The sequence below is a fragment of the Cupressus sempervirens genome, chromosome 1 (genome assembly GCF_028749045.1).
Source record: "Cupressus sempervirens isolate cs-2001-9-10 chromosome 1, ASM2874904v1, whole genome shotgun sequence".
Lineage (NCBI taxonomy): Eukaryota > Viridiplantae > Streptophyta > Pinopsida > Cupressales > Cupressaceae > Cupressus > Cupressus sempervirens.
In genome coordinates, this window is record NC_143118.1 from 884637257 (window position 1) to 884659239 (window position 21983).

General features: G+C 33.8%; 1 pseudogene; it reads right to left on the reverse strand.

Moving 5' to 3' along the window:
- LOC149580665 (elongation factor 2-like) overlaps positions 1-21983 on the reverse strand; it is a 76421-nt pseudogene that overhangs the window by 17956 nt on the left and 36482 nt on the right.

The following is a 21983-nucleotide window of genomic DNA, read 5'->3' on the forward strand; positions in this document are numbered from 1 at the left end:
GAGCCCTAATGGATTAGGCACTAGTCAAATTGATTCAACTAGAAGAGAAACATGTCATAAATGGTTTTCAAATGTAGAATTATAATCAATTTTACTTTTATTTCTTGTAGATCTTCAAAGTTGGCCAGTACTTGTTTGCATGGAATATTTTAGCTTCAGTTAGCAACTATTGTTGAGAACACATGCAGATCTATAAAAGAATTTTGGCCAAATCTGTTATATGGGATGTGTTTATCAAATTGTCAAAAATTATGCATGTATTTGAGGATTTGAGATGAGAATCAGAATGAAATTAAAATAATTCTCATATAGTGTTTCCCAGTCTTGAATCATCCCTAGGTATACCCACCCTAGTTTTGTAGAGCCTAAAGAGTAGAAAACCATCTTTGGTTTTGTTGAAGTTAGGTCCAAATGGTTTGCACACATAATTGTTAATAGGAATTGGCTAATCCTTAGATTGTGTGAGTGATATCATTTTGGTATTGAGCATATTGTTGCTTAGTAGTTATAAAACACCAACAAAATGGTGACTCTACAGGGGAGTTGTCCAACACATCTATAGAATGTACTACAGAGTCTTTGGTCCTGCTGTGTACATGTGTGTCAGTCCTCTAAGTTTTAACCATGGTCATAAAAGGATATTTTAGTGGAAAACCTTGAGAATTTAAAGAGAGAATATCCCAAATACCATAGCGACATACTGACGTATCTAGTTTCTCCAGGTGTCTTATCTAATGAGTAAAGAGTTGCAGTCTTATAATCTCAATGATTGGTCTATCTGTGTTAGATATTTCTTTTTCTATTTGTGTGTTGTTTCCTTAGAGTCAGGAATAATTGTCATTGTGTATTTTCCTGAGAATAGGTTGGTGACTCAGTCAAGGTTTTTAAGCTAGTGTTTATTATAATAAAAGGTGAATATGGCTGACAAGAGAAAGAACACAAGATCTTACATGAGAGCCAATCCTAATGTACCAATGTATACTAGTTTACCCCAAGGTGGTAGGAAGAACCAAAATAAGAAAAGGATAGATCCAAATCCCACTTGGAAACCTAGAGGTAGTGTGTCAATCAATTCCTAGTATCAACCAGTATTAGGGAGAGAGTCTTCTTCACTTAGTTCTGAATTTGAAACTACAAGACTCTTAGGAGATATTTTCAGTACCCCATTACTAGATGAGAGAGTTTTTTAGGACAAAGATGTGTTGATAGTAGGAATTGTTTCACCAAGGCCAGATCTCATAGTAGATATGAACTATAGTCTAGGATTTAGGAGTTCATTTGATGATCCTTTTAATCCAAGAGCAGTCCCATATGTGGAACCCAATCTTATAGATCTAGAAAATCCTGCTGATTCAGAGGCTACTTCTGCAAACCCTAAAGAAGTGCAATCTGAGATAGGAGTTCTAAAGAAATGGGTTGTTAAGGAAGAAGCTAAATGTATTCATCTTGAAAAAGGGAAGGAGCAAGCCACCTTGGATGCCATAATAGAAAGGGATGCTCTATTGAGAAGGATGGCTACCTTGAAGGAGTAGAATAAAATGTTAGAAAAAAAAACTATGACTCTCAATACTGATGTTTTTGGAGATGTAGATACTTTGAGATCTAAGGTTCAAGAACAAGAAAAGCTCTTAAGCCAAAGACAAGAGCCTATTATTACCCAAGTCCAAACCTATAAACCTATTCAAGTAGACCCTATAGAACCCACTGTCAAAGCTATAGATAAAGGGAAAGGCAAAGCCATAGGAATCCAAATAAATGAACCTCAAGTTCTACCAAGGAAATCCGTAAACCCTCCCATGTCAAAATTAGATCTAGACTTGGAAACATCTAGAAAGGAGAAGGAAGATCTTGCAAAAGAACTTGAGAAGGTTGAGAATGAAGCTCAAGCCGCAGAAACTAGGAGAAAAATCCAATTCATAAAATCTAATTCTGCATTGGCTTCATGGCCAAATTTGTCTATCCCATCTGTAACTCCTACACTAGCTAGTGGTCCAATAATCTCAACTCAGGGAACATCCCAATCTGCCACTACCTCATCATCCACCATTAGCACCCAAGTCCCCTTTGTCCAACATCATCAAACTCAAAATGTAGTTCCTCTAAACCAAGCTAACATAGCGAGTACCTCAAATTTTCATGGTTTCTAGAAGAAACTTGTATACTTGGAAAAGTATAGAAAAATATCATTTGCTGGTATCCGTAGTGCTCCACATCCCATATCGTTTGATTTAAGAGACAAAGTGGTTAATTTTTCTATGAATAATGTTGTTACTGGTGAAGAACATTTGAGAATTTTCATTGATATGTTAAATGATTATGAAGTTGAACATGAAGATATGGTAATGAAATTGTTTGTGCATTCACTAACTGAGGATATGAGGGATTGGTTTAGAAGGCTACCTGATGAGAGTATCACCTCATGGAGTGACTTGGAGAGATTATTTAAAGAGTAGTATGGAGATATACCAATGTTGGATTCATGTTGAATGAATTCAATAACATCAAGAAAAACCCAAATGAGGTTGAATGAGGATGTTTGTCTCACAACATATTTTAATGCTTTTGATAGAAAAATGGCTTATCAATTGAGGGATAAGGATCCCAAAACTTTAAGGGATGCCTATAAAGTTGCAATAAATATAGAGAAGAATAGGAAGGCATCTGACAAACTAGGTAGGAGGGATGATCTAAAGCTTTTTAATCCCAAGAACAATAACAAAAGGGAGGGTGATAAAACTCCTATAGGAAAGAAGCTAGAAGAACCTACTATGGGCCAAGTTTTGGAATTACTAAAGAAGATGAATCCTGCTAGTTTCAATAAGCCAAATGTTGTTGAGAAAACCCTTTTGAATAACAACAGTTTCAATAGGCAACCTAGAATGCAAAATTACCCTTATACCACCTAGTGGAAAGATGGTAACCCAGTCCCCAACCATATACAAAATGTGAAGGATAAGGGTACCACAGATCCCCTACAAAGGAACACTATAAATATGAATGATGATGTACCATGGTGCATTATATGTCAATCACCTCATTCTTCTAATTATTGTGTTGTTGCTTAATCATTTGCCTCTAATCAAGGTGTGCAACTTGAAGAAGAAAATGAAGAGAAAAGCCATGATGATATAAGTTGCAATATGGTAAGCATGTGTGATGATTTTATAGATTCTAACTCTGAAGAACCTGAAAATGATATTACTAGTTAGAGAATTAATTATCATTTACATCAACAACAAGTGTTTTCAGATGATGAAGGTTATGATGAAAATAAGGTATGTGTTACATCTTCTGATATAGGTCACACAAGCTTAAGAATGTCCTCCAAAGAGGAGATTGATAGAATTACAACATAAATGATTTCCCAAGTCCATAGTAACTAAAATTTGAGAAATAGAACAATAAATAATGAAGCAGGAAAGCCATCCAGTGTATTCATCAAAGATATCACCCATAAGATGAATGATGAAAATAAGAAAGTCAATATAGATGTGCCTAAGATAAAAAACAACAAGGTTAAGAAGTGGGAACCAAAAAAGAAGGTTTAGTTTCAAACAAATGAAACAACAAAAGTAGTTGTGCAACCAAAGAAATTAGGAGTTGATACTATCAAGCAAACCGTGGTGCCTATTGTTCTAAAGACTTCAACTCTAGGTATTCTTGTAAAACCCACTATTGTTAAACCTATTGATATGATATCCATGTTGTCCCAAATAACTGTAAAAGTAACTTTGTCTAAACTTCATAGAATTGAAGAGCATAAAAGCAAGGCTTTATCATGGTTTGGAGGGATAGGAAACAATAATACTGTTGTAGAAAAACTGTTATCCAACAAACCCCATTAGTAGTAGAGGATAGTGGTATCATATCCCAGATCCCCAAAATGTTTTTAGATGATTCCTAAGTGGCATTTATAGAAGATATTGACCCATTTTTCCTCAGCATGATCATAAAAGGGAAGACCCTAAAAAATTGCATGATAGACTCAGGAGCTTCTAACACCATAATGTCTTTCAAAGTAATGGAAGCCTTAGGGTTGAAAGTGGACATCAAGCATGGTAGATGTAGAGGAATGGATGCTAGGGAAGTCCCAATCATAGGTACCATAAATGCTTTACCATTCAAATTAGCTACATATCCTGAAGTAGAGTTAACCATGTAAGTTCTTGTAGTGGATATACCTCCACACTATGGAATGTTGCTTTCTAAAAAATGGACTGCTACTATGGGGGGTAGTCTGCAATGTGACTTAACCTATGCTAATTTTCATATTGAGGATAAATCTATCAAGGTAAATAGAGAGCCAAGGGTCAGTCACGTTTTAGGGGAAGAAATTGACAAAGACGCCACTTGTTTCTTAGATATTGGTTAAAATGCATTCAGAGTTGAATTGATTATTCAAGAAGTTGATAATTTTCCTATTGTAATTGAGCATGAAGTTCAATGTTGTACGAACTCACCAATATTATGGACAATGTTCTTTGATAGGGCTAGTTCTAAAGCGGGTGTAGGGGCAGGAGTAGTTTTTGTTTCTCTTGGGAAAAATACTTTCAGATACTCATTCACTTTAAATTTTTCTTGCACAAATAACATAGTAGAGTATGAGGCCTTGTTGCTAGGATTGAAAGTTGCTACACATCAAGGAATTAAGAAATTTCATGTCATAGGGGATTTTGAATTAGTTATCTCCCAGATAAAAGAAACCTATGCATCCAAGAACAGGAGATTAAAGTAGTATAAAAATGTTGTTTGGGACTAGATAGAATGTTTTGATGCATTTGGTATCTCATGGAGAGATAGGACTTGGAATAAGATGGCATATTTATTAGCAAATGTAGCAATCAAGCCTAAGTAGATATCATTTGTAGGAATTTCTCAAATTGAGGTACAAAGTAGACCTTCAATACTTGATAATGTTGAAAATTGGCAAATCTTTGAAGATGATAAATACATTATAATTTTTTTGTTAAATGAAGACAAATACCAAGGTCAAGAAATGGATTGCAGTGATTTAATTGAAACCATAGATGGTAAGGAAACCATTTTTTGCCAAGAGATTATGTAGTTGAAAACCAACAAGATGCCAAAGGGGTTAGTGGTCTTGGAAAGTATTTTTGATAACCAGGATAGAGTCAAACTAGGAGTTAAGGACCCTAAGCCTTAGAAATTAGAAGAGATAAACCTTGGTACTGATGAAGCTCCAAAAAAGGCTTATATTGGCCAAATTTGCCTACTAAAATTAGAAAACCATTAATTAACTTGCTTAGGAAGTATAGACATGTTTTTGCATGGTCATATGATGACCTTAAGGCTTATAGGGAAGATTTTCTCCAACATGTCATACCACTAAAGGATAATGTAAAACCTTTTAGACAGAAACAAAGACCAATAAACCCTAACCTAGCTCCCAAAATGCAAGAAAAATTGATGAAATTAAGGGATGGGGGGATAATCAAACCAATTAGACATTCCACCTGGGTTTCAAATTTGGTACTTGTTAGAAAGAAAAATGGAGACATAAGATTATGTATGGATTTCAGGAATTTTAACATTGCATCCCTGAAGGATAATTATGGATTACCAAATATGGAAGCCATGTTGCAGCAAGTAACTAGTTCTAAATTAATGTCCATGATGGATGGTTTCAAGGGGTACAATCAAGTTCTAGTAATGGAAAATGAACAATTTAAGATAGCCTTCACAACCCCATGGGGAACCTATGTATATGTAAGGATGCCATTTGGCTTGATTAATGCAGGAGCTACTTTCCAAAGAGCTATGGATGTGGTATTTCATGATTATATCAACAAATTTATGGTTGTATACCAGGATGATATTACAGCCTATTCTAAGAAGGTTGAGGATCATTATAGGCATTTGGAGATTTTTTTATATCAAAGCTCTAGAATATAGAGTATCCTTGAACCCAAAGAAATGTACATTTGGGGTGATAGAAGGTAGATTACTAGGACATATAGTGTCCAAAGATGGGGTGAAAATAGATCCTAAGAGAGTAGCATCTATTGATAAAGTCCCCAAGCCAAAGAATGTAAAAGGAATTCAATCCTTCTTTGGCCAAGTTAATTTTCTTAGAAGGTTTGTTACCAATTTTGCTGAAATTAGTAGACCTATCTCAAAGATTCTCAAGAAGGGAGCTACTATAGATTGGAATGGTGATCCTTCACAAGCATTCTAGGATATTAAAATTGAATAAAAAATGCTCCAATACTAAGAACTCTAGATTACACAAAGCCTATGCATATTTTCTCTTTTGCATCCTTTCACATTGTAGCTGTAGTCTTGTTGCAAAAAAATGAAGGATATGAACAACCCATTACTTTTTTTAGTAAGTCACTCCAACTTGCTGAATTGAAATATGAGATAAATGAAAAATAGGCATATGCTTTAGTAAAGGCTGTAAAGCCTTTTAGATGCTACCTAGTAGGTGCTATTGTCATTGCCTTTGTACCCAATGTAGCTATGAAGGACATATTTTCTCAATAGGAAGTATCAGGCAGAAGGTGTAGATGGATCAATAGGATCCAAGAATTCAATATTGAAATATAGATAACTAAGTTGGTAAGAGATCAAGATTCGGCTAAACTCATGGATGAATCTAATTTGGATGTCAATTAGATAAATGTGGTAGTTGATGACCTCAAGTCTAACTTATGTGACATGGATCATTGTGATTGGTACACTAATGTTATATATTACCTGCAACACATGGAAGCTCCTTCTCATTTTCCTGAAAATGAAAAGAGGAATACTAAATTACAAGCCATCAGATACATAATTGTCCAAGGAACTTTATGGTGGAGAAATTTTGAGGGAGTGTTGCTGAAGTGTATTGATCAAGAAAAGGAAAAATAATTCTTAAATGAAATGCATGCTGGAGTGTGTGGAGGACACTATATGGCCAAGACCACTGCACATAAAGTGATGAGGGCTAAATTTTGGTGGCCCTCCCTTTTGAAGGATGCTCAAATTATGATTAGGATATGTGACCCTTGTCAGAGGTTTTCTGGAAAATTGAAGTTCTCAGGTAATACTCCATTGAAGCTAGTGGAGGTCCAAGCACCCTTTCAACAATGGGGTATGGATTTCATAGGAGAGATTTCCCCCAAGTCTGGCACTAGCTATTCTTGGATTCTAGTGGCTACTGACTACTTTACAAAGTGGGTAGAGGCTATCCCACAAGAAATGCAACAAGTAAAGTTGTCAATAATTTCCTACTAAATAATATTATTTCCAGATTTGGTTGTCCTCAAAAAATTATAACAGGCAATGCCATGTGCTTCAGGTCTGAGGAATTCATTGGATTTTGTGATAAATATGAACAAAAAGATCATCATCTTCTCCTGATCATCCACAAGGAAATGGACAAGTTGAATCCACAAATAAGAGCCTGTTAAAGGTTATCAAGAGAACCTTGGATGATAACAAGAAAGCATGGGATTCCAAGTTACAGTTAGCAATATGGGCTAATAAGGTAACTGCAAAGAAAGCCATTGGTGTAGCTCCATTTGATATAGTGTATGGAATTCAAGCAAGAATGCCTCAGAACAACCTAGTAGGTTTGTATAACTACATTCAAATGTAGTATGAGGATATAATTGATGATATGCAAGAAAGATTGGATGAACTAGTTGGGCTAAATGAGATCAGGAAATAGGCATCAATTAGGAATCAAAAGTTACAATTATAGGTTAAAGCACTCTATGATAAGAGGAAAATGAGTAAGAAATTGGAAAGTGGAGATTTGGTCCTTATGTGGAATTCTAGGATAGAAGATAAAAGAAAAAATGGAAAATTTGATCCTATCTGGTTAGGCCATTATTTGATTGAAAATACTTGGGGTGAGGATTCTTATGTTCTCAAAGATCTATCAGACAATATTCTTGAATTGCTAGTTCACAGATAGTTCTTGAAGAGGTATTTTTCTTGACAAATACTTATTTTCTCCATAAATAGTAGTCTACATTTCCTTGTACATTCTGTATAATCTTTTTGTCTTCTGTACAGTCCCTATATATTTTTCTGTCCTGCATTTTTTCTCTGTCTAAGTTGTAATATTTTTTAAGGTCAAGCTTGTGATCTGCTTCTCCTAGGGATTCTAAGCCCTCATATGAATCTTTCTTATTCATTATCCCCAAATAGAGCCATTGTTGGCTTGGTTTTTCACCACCGTCTTTTTGTTGTATTCAGAAATGAAAAACTCTAAATGTGCACTCCAAGTAATTTGAAATTTGGTCAAAAAACCCTAGGCAAAAAATTCACCAAATAACCTTGTGCCTTGCCTTGTTTGGCCCTAGCCTTTGAGAACTTTAGAAAGTATTGTTTCAAATAAATTTTGGTAGGACATTTTTATCCTAAAGATTTATCTGTGAAAAGATGCATTTATTAATCTTTTGATAAACTTTATAAAGTTTTCCTAAATTGCATTATTTTATTTGAGAAAAGGTCCAAGTTGCGATATCTTTCAAGCATCATAGATCCTTTTAAGATCGAGGGTTGAGGGTTTTCCACAATATGGAGTGGTGAGGTCTTTAAATATTGTGAGAAAGTTCCTTTTTGACACATAGCCGGTGCTAACATTTCAGCCTCAATGCATTGAAAAAGGTTCATGGTTGTCAAAGCTAGTTAGAACTTATGCAAGTTCGTCAATACTTTTTGTGCACATTTTGGATTTCCTGCAATATCATTGGTTGAGTTACTAATAGAGATATTCCTTTATCACCAAGAAACATCAACCATTGATTTCATTTGAATCAAGAGCTAGCACTTTCCTGCAAGAAGGAGATGCTCATGAATTAAATAATGTGGGGAAGCAAAAATGGGACAAGTGGCACAGTTTGACAAGATGGGCCCGCCATTCTCAAAGATGATGATGAGATGTCTTCCCTGGAAAATTTCAGATGAGTCAAAATGGATTGAGATATTTTATTCATCACTACAATCAACATGGTATTTAAAATGCCTAATTCTATAACTGTTGATCTGTCAAAGATCAAAGGCTAGCGCATGCCCACATTTTGAAGTTGCAAGAAAGATAAATAATGTGGGCAAGCGGTTCTTGGACATGTGGCAAGGTGGGGTCAAGAAATTTTAATTGTATGCTATGGTGTGACACACTGTAAAGTGATCACTAACATGTACTGCTAGATGTGCCACTGAAGAAGTTTGTCTACTAGATGGAATTGAAGCCTCATTAGTAGTAGATCTTTCAAAGATCGAGGGTTAGTGCAATCTCACATTATGAAGCTGCTAGTCAAATAAGGAATGTAGGTATGCACCTTTGTGAAGCATGTCACAATGGGGCCAAATTATGAAAGAATTTTGAGTTATGCCATGTCATCTACCACTTGTGCTTAGTTGGAAGTACTTATGCTATGGGCACAAAAACCTCATAAATTAATGTAGTAGTCAGGTGGGTCAGAGCATGGGGGTTGAGTAGGGTCATTTCATTGGTCCAAGTGGATGATTGACCATAAAGTGTAGAAATTTTTCACACCATTGATCCTATCTTGATCAATGAAGGATGCTTTCTCATATAAAGAACTTGAGGGAAGTTTAAACAAAGCGACAATGCACCATGCAGACATGTGTCTATGGTAACGTCACTTTTATCATCTTGTAAGGTGTACAAATTTCTAGCATTAGCACCATTGATCTTTCAAAGATCAACAACTAGTGCAAGCCAATAATTTGAAGATGCTCATTAGATAAGAAAAGTGAGAATGCGCCAGCTTGACACGTGGAAAGAGTGATGTCAAGAACCTTCTCACTTAGAAGAAGATATGGGACCCACTAGTGAGGAAGTTGTCAGAAGGCACACACTCATATAATGGTTTCCTATTGGTCAGAATAGCTAACTAGATTTTGTTCAAATGTGAATTGATCTGATCGTTGATCTTGTCTTGATCAATGACCAGTAATTCCTTGCAATTCTAAGGTGCAAGAAATTTAAGAAATATGAGCAAGCAGTATTGTGACACATAGCCTTGTTTTTAAAGCCATGAAGCTTGTTGCCTTTTAAATCAAATCCATCTAATCTAGTGAAAATCTATAGATAGGATTCAAATTTTCTTGCAATTTGGAGGTAATAGTTACTGAGAGTAAATATGATTCAGATTTCATTCGTGCGATTTCAATGTATGAAAATAACTCACAATCTCACCATTAATGAATCACCAAAGTGCAAAAAGAACATCAAGGCATACAAAATTCTCAGAGCCAGGGCACAAAATTTTTTGGCTAGCAATCCAATAAAATTGCTGAAGAAATCACATAGTGTAGAAATGCAAATTCTAGTGGGTAAGTACTCTGTGACTCTTTCAGAAATTCAAGTATCTGCTATTATAAAATTTCTAAGGTTTTATTCAAAATGCCTCCCTAAAAAGAATTCATCGAACAAATCGATTATTTGAAATGTTCTATGCACAATGATTTTCTTAAACAATTCCCCTTATCGGTACATGAAATAACTAGGGGGAGGGAACTCATTCCAAAACACTCAAGAGTAGCCATAGCAGAAGCTTTTTATGCCAAAGCAAATTGGGTAAGAGATGCCCAAGTTTTCGTGGGGGGTCTAGAGTTGTTTAAGAAATGGTTTTCAAAGAAAAAACTGGACACTCCTATGAGCAATGCATGGGAGTTTGACATTGGTAAAGTAACCATCCCCACAATTTTCTTTGATAGTGATTTATTGATGGATTTGGAAAAGAAATATGATCCAATTATAGGGTGGGTAAAGAACCATGCTGGAGCGAATCTTTTTAGGGTTTTCCCTAAATTAATTAGTAAGGTTTTCAACCTCAATCCTAACCACGTTGTGCATGAAATTATTGATATGGATGACCTTCAAGCAAGGTATGATGCACAAAGGATTTACCTAAGAACATGGTCATTGCAACAGCATGTTGTTAAAATTGGAACCTTTCCTATGATTATAGCCAGTACCCTAGAGCCATTGCTGAGAAGGCATTTCAACCTTAGAGCTCAAGAATTATATTTTTCTCTTTACAAGATTTTTGGGATGGATGAAGTTGATCAAATCCCAAGCTCTGTATTCCTTATCATGGCTCAAACTCTTCAATTTGGGATGAGCACTATCCTAGATTTTTCTACTTTCCTTGTGAAAGAAATTTACAATGGCCTGGTAGGGATAGCATGGGGAAAAGTGGACAAACCATTTTGTTGGTATTCATTGCTCATGCATGTATTCTTGTACAAGGGATTTACCGTCTTCTCCAAGGGTATGGAGCTAGAAACAACTAGGGATAGAGAGAGGAATCCAGTGCAGCTATGGAGTGTAGATATGACTATAGAAGCTACAGATGCAAGTTATGTGAGATTTGATAGATACTTTGCATCAAAGCTTAGGTTTCTTTTGAAAGGGGACAGCCCCAAAATTCCACAAGCATTGTTAGAATTGGTTAGACCCAAGGACCATGCACAAGGACTATTGGTTAGTCATAATTAGGAGGATATAATCCCTTACAATGTATCAATAATAATAAGAGTATATGGGTTTTTGGGAAAGCCTCATGTTCTACCTTTCCATGTGCCCTTAAAGATAGGGATAGCTGAGCTCCTATGGCAGATAGACACTATAGATGAGAGGGAATTGTCTAAAAAGGGTACCTTCTTTCCAATTGTTACTATAGTGCATGATTTTTTTTTTTATCAATAAAGGGTGGAAGCACCTTAATTTGTTTTTAGATAGATATAACATGGTATAATTTCATGCCAAATTTATTGATCCTAAAGGATTCTATGACCTCTTAAGAGAGAGGGTAAAAGCTTCTCGCATAGTACAACAAGTTTATTATCCAGAGGATATAATCAGAAATTTTTTCACTTTGCAAGAATAGGAATTGAGGAAAGAAAAATGGATAGTATTCAGTAAGACTTTAGAATTCATTAATGCTTTTGACCCATTGAAGGATAAGAAATATTGGGGAGCTAAAATGCAAGCATTAATGAATAATTTTTCTATAATAATCCAAACCACGAGTGAGAAGAAAGCCATACATGTTGAGACATATCTAGATAAGGCTATAGAGGTACAAAGAAGGATAAGCGACATAAATGTGGTAGCTCCTGGCTAGTATACTTTGTAGAGAAGGGCAAGTTATGTAATGGTTCAAAGTGTGCAATAGGCACCCCTTCATCAGAGGCCAAGACCAGGAAGTCCATTTGCAGCCAACTCTCCAAAAAGGAAGAAATTATAATAGGGATCTTCTTCTTCTTAGGTAGAAAATACTCCCCAAGCCAGTCCCCAATCTCGATTGATGATGAAGCATCTTTAATGGATTATCTTAGACAAATGGGTGGAGAAGGGGATGTAATTTTTACTTCTACAGACTTGGAGATTGGAGAGCCACAAGAACCTCCTACACCTTCCTTGGACTTAACCATTTCTGATTACCAACGTAAGGAAATTGATCCGATAGTTGCCCAAGCTTCTGAAAGGCTTGTTAATGATGAGAATTTTGTAAAGTCTAGGGCTTTTGATCAATTTTTGTGGAGATTAAATATGGGAAATTTTAAGAAAACCTATGAGAGGATAAAACCAGAATAGCCAAACAAACCTAATTTAGATATTAAGGAATAGGTGAAATCTAAATTTTTGAATGATTTTTCTTAATTTAGTCCTGAAGCTGGGAGGCCAATAGTTAGATAGTTAGGAGTTCTCCTTCTGCTAGAGTGGGATATAGAAAATGCCATTGTTTGTGATTCAGTAAGGAAACATAAGGATGTTCAACTGAGGACTACTGAAGAAATACTATAGGCTCATAAGGGAGAAAAATTTAGTGATGACCACCAAGCCCTTGTTATATGTTCTATGAAAAAAAGGGACACTACTAGAATGCATTAGATTTCCACTGTAGAGCATACTATTGCATTGATAGTGTTTAGGGCTAGTGAGATAGGTAGTAAACAAATAATTGAGATGGCATCAGAGATGCTAAAATTTGGTAGCATGGTGTCTGGCCAAGAGAAAGATAAAATTTTCCAACTCAATGCTAGGTTTGAAGAAGTTTTGAAAGCATATGAGGAGAGGGGTATGCAAATACAATCATTAGAAAATAAAGTAACTCAAAATGGAGAAGATTCTTGGGAAAAGAAAAATAAGAGACTAGTAAGCCTAGGATTGTATACTGCCCATAGCCACCTGTTAAGCCTTTTAAATCAACACCAATTATTGAGATATTGAATACTCTAGAAAGGCCTCAGTTCTATACTGCAGAGGATTTTGAAGAGGAGAAAAATAAGTTATATGAAATGCATGTAGAAATTAATAATCAATATGAAGAAAAATTGAGGCAAGGTATCATGTATTTAATAGACAAGATAGAATGGCCTACATTTTTTGATCAATTAGCAAGGATTTCAACTATTAGGGATGAATTGAAGCAAAATCAAGCTATATTCAGACCCATTGTACAGAAGTGGATAGAGAAATTTAGATATCACTGCTATGTTTATATTTGTTATTCAGCTAACATATCATCAGATAGAAGGAATTTTTATTTACTAAATAAGTTGTAGGGTTTTGATGATAATCAAGATTCTTTCTACAAAAGATTAACTATTTGTTTTTCCAAGTATTTTGTGGAAACATTTGATTTATTCCCTTGTGCTCTAAAAACAATTGATAAAATAAAGGAAAAGGAAGAATGGAAGAGGGAGCTAGATGAAATCTTCTATGAAAGAATGAATAAGGTTATAAATGAAATAGGCCCTTTGTTATGGGCAATGACAAATGAGGAGTTGGTAAAAGTATAGATATTCTATAACTCCATCAGAAAAGATTTTTTTTATATAGAGGCAAATGAAAATTCTTCATTAACTGTACAAAGAGAAGTTCTAAATTTTGATTGGCCAGAGGACACTACCTATAATAAGTGGAAGGAAGAGTTTATGTCTCTAGAATGGATAGAAGGAGATGATGAGGTGGACAATGATGATAAAGAAGAGGGCACAAATGTAGAAGGCACCTCTACCACTGATGATAAAGACAAAGAGGATCCTCAGGTGGCAGGAGGTGACTCATCACTGTCACATTTGATGGCCACCTATGCTGAGGAACTAGAACACTAAAGGAATTCAATCATAGTGTTTTTGTCTCCCCAAAAGGAATAACAAAAATGGACCCAAAAAAGGATTTTTGGTGTAGCATTCTTTCTATTATTCACATTTTGTCATTTTGTGATAGGTGTATGTAAATATTTCTTGTAAAGGACACCTGTCAATTTCTCTTAGCGTAAAGCTTGTTGCATCTCACACTATATAAGTCAGATTCTAGGGCTAGAGAAGAGTCTAATGTTTAAAAAAAAGCTTAAGTGATACTTAGTCTATTTTCAATCCAATATTTGGAACAAGTTTATGATGCATTTTCTCTATTAGTTCTTGAGAATACATGAATATATAATGATCTCTATGTTTCTTCCTAAGTTTATTCTAAGTTTATAATAAATGTATACAATTTTCAAAGAAAATGAATACAAATTATGAGCTGGCCCCATATTAGTTCTTTCTAAATTTTGTCTCCTTTTGATTACTTGGTTATCTTGATGTTGTATGAGTAAAGGCTTATGCAATTGAATGCAATCCAGTTAGGTTGTATATTTGTTCATCACTGCTATTAGTTCAATGGATTAAGTAAAAGCTTTGATGAATTTGATAAAGTTTCTATAGTAGTAAGAAGGATTTTTGAATAATGAATTCTAATAAGAATTGCTGATAATATTTGTTGTAAGGCAAAAAATTAGATCTAAGGATTGGTAGTAGACTTTGAGCCCTAATGGATTAGGCATTGGTCAAATTGATTCAGCTGGAAGAGAAATATGTCATAAATGGTTTTTAAATGCAGAATTATAATCCATTTTACTTTTATTTCTTGTAGATCTTCAAAGGTGGCTGGTACTTGTTTGCATGGAATGTTTTAGCTTCAGTTAACCACTATTGCTGAGAACACATGTAGATCTATAGAAGAATTTAAGCTAGATCTATTATATGGGATGTGTTTATCAAATTGTCAAGAATTATGCATGTATTTGAGGATTTGAGATGAGAATCAGAATGAAACTAAAATAATTCTCATACAGTGTTTCCCAGTCTTGAATCATCCCTAGGTATACCCACCGTAGTTTTGTAGAGCCTAAAGAGTAGAAAACCACCTTTGGTTTTTTTAAAGTTGGGTCCAAATGGTTTGCACACATAATTGTTAATAGGAGTTGGCTAATCCTTAGATTGTGTGAGTGATATCTTTTTGGTATTGAGCATTTTGTTGCTTAGTAGCTATAAAACACCAACAAAATACAAATATTGCATTGAAATCTTGAAGAGATTCAGGATGGAGGATTGCAAAGCTGTGTCTACACCATGATCATGAATTGGAGGAAGGTAGATACATCTAAGGAAAATGATGTAGCTCCCACTATATATAGGAAATTGATTGGTTTTCTTATGTACTTGATCAACAATAGGCCAAATGTTACTTTTGTAGTGAACTCACTTAGTCAATTCATGGTTTAACCAAAGATAGTGCATTGGACAATGGCCAAGAATGTGTTATGTTACTAATGTGGTATAGTTGAGTATGGGATCAAATATGTTTGAGGTGAAGGTATTAGGTTGATGGGATATACTAATGTAGATTGGGTAGGAAATACAATAGACAAAAGGAGCACTTTAGGGTGTTATTTCAGTTTGGGATCAGGAGTTATATCTTGGTTCAGTAGGAAGCAGAAGTCTATGGCTTTGCATTCAATAGAAGAAAAATACATAGCAACTAGCATGGTGACATGTGAAGCTATATGGCTTCAAAAAAATTTAGTAACCTTCTTTGGTTAGATGGTTAAGACTAGTGTGATACACTATGATGATCAAAGCTTCATCAATTTATCTGAGAATCCAGTATTTTATGATAGATCTAAACATATAGATATCAGATATCACATCATCAAAGATTATGTACAATGGGGTTTTTTTTAGCCATAGTACATACCTACAGAAGAGTAGGTAGTAGACATTCTAACTAAGGCATTGGGGAAGGTAAAATTCATCTTCTTTAGAGATAACTTAGGTGTCATGAAGAGCAACTTCCTTGCTAAGAGGGAGTGTTAGTTTTGGTAGCTTGGATATCTCTTCATCCATATGTAGTTAATTAGAAAGTAATTGTTTTGCTAACTAATTGGTTAGATTAGGAACACATATTTATTAATTAATTGACCACTTTTGGAAACAACTAGAAACCAACCTAGTTAGGGTTGTTTAGTTGTTTTTAATCTCTATTGTCAATTGATAATCAATCTCGGCTATTGGTTTTCCAATAGGAGTAGTATAAAAGGGGGTCAAGGGGGCATTTGGAGAACATGAAGTTCTTAGAATCATTTGTAGTGTTAGTAAATGAGATTGTAGTGATAGAAAATAGTCTTGTACTATTAGTAAGGGCACAATGATAGCATTAGGGATAGCAATGGAGGAATATCAGTAGGTGAAATTAGAAGGTTGTTTGAGTTTTTCCAGTGAGAGGCAAGGAATTTTGTATCTCTCAATTTTCTAAAGTTAATATAATTTTCTCATTTGTAAAACTGGTTTTCCCTTAGGTATTTTTCTAGGGATGATTTGTCCAAAAACATTGTGTTCTTTGTGTTGTGAATTTCTTTCCATATTTTATAAGTGAAGTTGTAGTTGTATTATTTTTCAATATTAGTTGGCAATTTATTTTTTATAGTTTAGTAATCATTTATAATAGGAGGTTAATAATTAGTGACTGCAGTAGGAATTTTCACATTGGTAATAGAATCCTACATGCCTGCATGAGGAGAAAATAAGCCCAATTTTATTAGAAATAAAGGCACATAAATTGTAGGTCACTACACTCCAAAGCTAAGGCACATAATAACAGAAGCCAGAGACTTTTCTACCATTGTTAGAGGGAAAAAAATGGTCTAAATCATTAGGAGAATTTTGGAAGTTCCTCATTTCAGTGGTGTCGATGATTAGTTCTCCACCATTAAATGAAATCATAAATTTGAAGTGCATCTAATATAGCTATTAAATGCAATTAATGTTGTTGGTTCACCTTTTTTTGAATTTTTTAATTGGAAAAATAACATAAACCCAAAAAAATTGTGATGGACCAATAGGAAAGTAATAATAAGCAATATATATTAGTGTAAAAATAAAAACCTTCTCAAACCTTAGAATTTGATTTTTTTAAACTAGACAAATTAATTGGAGAGGGGTCTACTTAAAACATTAGGTCCTTGCCTATAAATAGATAGGGGAATATATATATATATATATATATATATATATATAAAATTATTTGACTTATATTTATTTAATTGTGTAAATATAATTAGATAACAAATATTTAGAAAATACGTGATATATTAAATAGAAAATTTGAGGCTATTATTAAAACAAATCCAATGTCCAACTAATTTTATGGTTTTCAAACCTAAAACAAAGTCATTCTTTATTTTATTCTTCTTACTAGTGCTAAACTTTCCCCTATCAATGATAGAGAGTAATGATGGAAAAAGACAATCTAAGGCAAGAAAAAAAATTCTAGTCTAAGAGTTATGTAGCAAGCATTTTCTCAAGAAATATTTTAGGCTCCCTAGAAAATCATTAATTTATTTGCTAGAGTTACAGCTTGTGAGTACCCTAGATACACTACCTCAGTTAACCATAAGACTACTATGCCTCATCACCCAAGTAGTGTATCTACTCAGTTGAGCTAGTAAGTAGTGCCAAAGATGATTATTCATCCAACAATATCTCTTGGAATAAAGTATATTGCATGAATGTCTAGGAATTTCACTAATAAAAAAATAGGAATGCCACAATATTTGGACATATCTTGCATCAAGATCAACTACATCCTTAATGTTAGCTCTCTTCTCACCCATAAGATGTTTGCAATAGTCACAAAATGGAAATGGAGATGGGGCTAAATGGTGATTGATAGTCACAAAAATACTCAAACTTAACCATATTTCTCAATTTCTCTTCGTCATGCCACCATAAACCAAAATGCTACCATACTATCATATCAAAATAAGCATGGGTGATGATATCATTTTTCATTGTAAACAAACTATGATACTAGAACCAAGCCCAATATTTTTCCATAGAATAATGGAATAGAACTGATATTGTTAATGTTCCTTCAACCTTGCTTAATTATGCAAGAAGATGGGTCTCATCAATGAAAGTCAAATTAGCAACACCCTATCCAAAAAAGTTAATATGAATGAGATAGACTATCTACAAGCATCTATGTTTATATAATTCAAATATAAGATTGAAATGGGTCTCAAATTGTACTTAAGGATAGTCTTAGCTATTTATAGATGGCAGATTATTTTCCAAATACCTACCATGCATAATTCTTTCTATTCATACCCACTTCAAAAACTGTCACTTAAAAAATAATATCCATCAAAGACCAAAGATGGAAAACCTTTCTTGGCTAAATTTTATAAAATGATCCCAAAAAGGAAATTTAGAAAATTAATTCTCACGAGGAGGATAAAAGTCAATTATAGGTGACTTTGGATCAGTCACCAGTTTCTTCTACTACTCAAAAGTATATTTGAACTTCAGAAGAGACAAAGTCAAGAACTATGTTTTAGAAAAAGAGAATTAAGAAAGCATTGAAAATTAATTTTACCTTGCAGCTAGAAGGACACCCATTAACTAATTGACTATTTTGAATGGGTTTCCAAGTTGGAAGTCAATCTTTGACTAATTGAGATCTTTACAATCATAGGCAAAGGGAGCATAGTGTTATGGTTAACTCCTGACAAAAAAAATGACAAGAGTACATTTAGATATGAAATTTTCTTATGGTGTAAAATTCCTCACTTTGCACAAGTTCAACATACACTAATATCATATGCACTTTCAATATACCATTTTCAAACTAACCAATGCAAGAATTTGTAATGTGCCCATGCTAGAATAAGTTTTAACGATAAATTATTAAATGGTAATGAAAATAAATTAATTAAGAAAAAGATAAATAACAATAAAACTATAATTCAATTTACTAAATTAAAAATATCATTAATACAATAATGATATAATAATTGGTGAACTCAATAGTATTGTAATTAGATATAATATTAAAAAATAATTAATAGAAACTAGTCATAAAATAATTTAAAATGTGTAGTGTGCCACTAGCCATTATAAGCAATAAAAACCCTATACATATTTTCTTATTTTCTATAAGAGAAAAGGAACTCACAACATCTTTCATAAGTTCCTATGGGACTTCTTGTGTATGTGCTTCAAACTTTATAGCATAGTATCTTTCCTTCCACCTAGTCTCTCCTAATTTAAACTACAAAAAAGAATATTCTTAATTTTAAATTCTATTATTTCCAAACACTATTTACCTCATTATCAATATTTTTTTTATTAATATGCACCATCTTATCATCCAACTCCACAAGCCTAGGTTTGGTAGTAAGCTGAGAAGCATACATAACCCTTATGGCTGTTAGAATATTTGGCCATATCCTCCATGAATGACATCAATATATAAGACAACATCACAAACCTCAAAGAGAATTACACACATGTTTTCCTTAGTAAGAATCATTCCTTGGATGCCCACTAAAATATTGCAACAACTAAATCTTAATTTCATTTAAGTTCTGAACTCCCTTACACATATCTACAATTATGTTGGGACCAATGGTTTTGGGTCCAAAACACCATATCTTCTTTGTCAGATCCTTATCCTATCTTAAATCCTCAGAGAGGATTTTTAGATGACCCTTATGATCATTCCTTGGGATAATGTGACTTTCATCAATAATTTTTGGAAGGCATCATTTAAGAGGCCTTTCTTTAAAATAAAGCTTGTTGTGTTAATTTGGATACTTACTCATTATAGTATGGACCGATTTCTCCAATACAGTTCATCTAAATGACTCAACAAAATCAAACATGATAATCTCACTCTGCGCATAAAATCTTCATGAAAATCCTTTAAGGGAATTTCAAGGTGAAGTTCTCCTACTCTGGTAATAATATATTGACTATATTCGTCAATTGTGCACACCACCATATGATTGGACTTAGCAAGTCACTTCAACCCTTTAACAAGATTCCAAAGGTGAAATAATACCTTTAACTACACTTCAATATGTATAATAGGAAAGACATAGAACTTCATCACTCTAATGGGATGGACATCAAACTCCTCAGTTAGGGTAGCATTCTTGTTAATGAACTAATTTAACCCAACCAAGGCCACTCTATTTCCACAGGGCACATCCTCAATTGAATCCTATTTTTACCCATCCAAAAATTCCTGTAGAATTTTTTCATATAAAAATCCTTCTAACTAGGAACATATTTTGGGTCCATAATCCTAATCTTCATTTGTAGATACCCTACTTGCAAAAATTGACTGAAGGAGAAAAACCTCCCCTTGTTATTGGTAGGAATCATGTTTGAAACATACAACATGAATGGTCCTTTAGGGTCATAATTTTTAGTTTTAGTTTCATACATGCCATCAAGAGGACCTTCATACAAATTTTTTACATGATATATATGTGCTTTCAAAGGAGATGGAAGATGGAATATCACCATCTCAAGTAAAGAAGTGCTGATAGTTAGCTAGGTTTGTATAAAATATTTCATTAGGGACTTCCTTGCTAGTTCCTTCTCATTCCTTGGCCTCTAGATTATGGTGTTGACCCTTCTTGAATGTCATTTCAAGATGAATTAGTCAACAAAGATAGGAGAGTATCATTGTTTGTAAAATTTTCATGATCTTGTCAATTATTTGATATCAATACAATAATTTGTTATCATGAAAGATTGTTGATACTCCAAAGCCAAGAAATAGTAGTAAGTGGATAATGGATAAAGTGACAAATTTTCAAGATGAATTCATAGCAAGTTCAAATTGCCAACATTGTTATTAAATTGATTGGAGAATATTATTATGGATAATTTTGTCTCTATCTATTCAATGATTGATTTATTCAATAAGTTTATAAAGTGTCCATTTCCAGCCTATGAAATTCAGTTATTTGACCTTGATAGCAACAAATAGTGATATGTAGTTAAAAAATCCATTTTTCTTCGGAATGATATTATTTAGAATTTGAACCAATCAGTGACATAGTTCAAGATTTGGTAATGGCCTATCATAATCCAAAGTAAATGGATGTTAACAGCTTAGGTATCATGAGCAAGTTGAAGTGTCTTGTCTAATTTTTTATTGTACAAATCAGTCCTATTGTGGGGACTATAAATTTATTTCTACTATCAAATTTGTAAGGAAGCAAAGGTGTGCAAAAATGTTTCATATGCTAATATTGAGAGGATGGTTATGCAAATTTCAATTTGAATATCACAAAGATCTAAAAAATGCATAATAAAGCATAATCAAAATAACAATGAACACATAACACAGTGATTACCATGGGGAAACCCTTCCAAGAGAAAAATCCCCACCCTCTAAAACCCACACAATGTATTATCAAACCAAGATGATTACAATACACTTGCAATGCAAGTTCTTATAGGAGTAGTTCAACACAACTCAAACTCGAAGAGACTCCTTCTAGGACCAATCTTGCAAAAATTCAATTACACAAACACCTCCCCAAGACCTCCTTTCATAGTGATTTTACAACTTGGAAACCACTTTTGGTTTTACAAAACAATGGGCAAAACTACCATGCCACATATTACCTATTTTTGACATTTACATTTCTAATATGGAGAAACAACTAGGTTAAAATAGTAATCCCATCCATAATTTTGTCTCTTAGTTTAGGCCCCCATAATGTTGGAAATATTCTTAAAGACTAATTTAGTAAGAGAGGAGGGGTGAATCAGTAACTTTTAAAACTTATAAAACTTTAATCCAATTAATAATTAATCTTTTATATGAATTTTGATCTAACTTCATGAAAGAGAAACTTCAA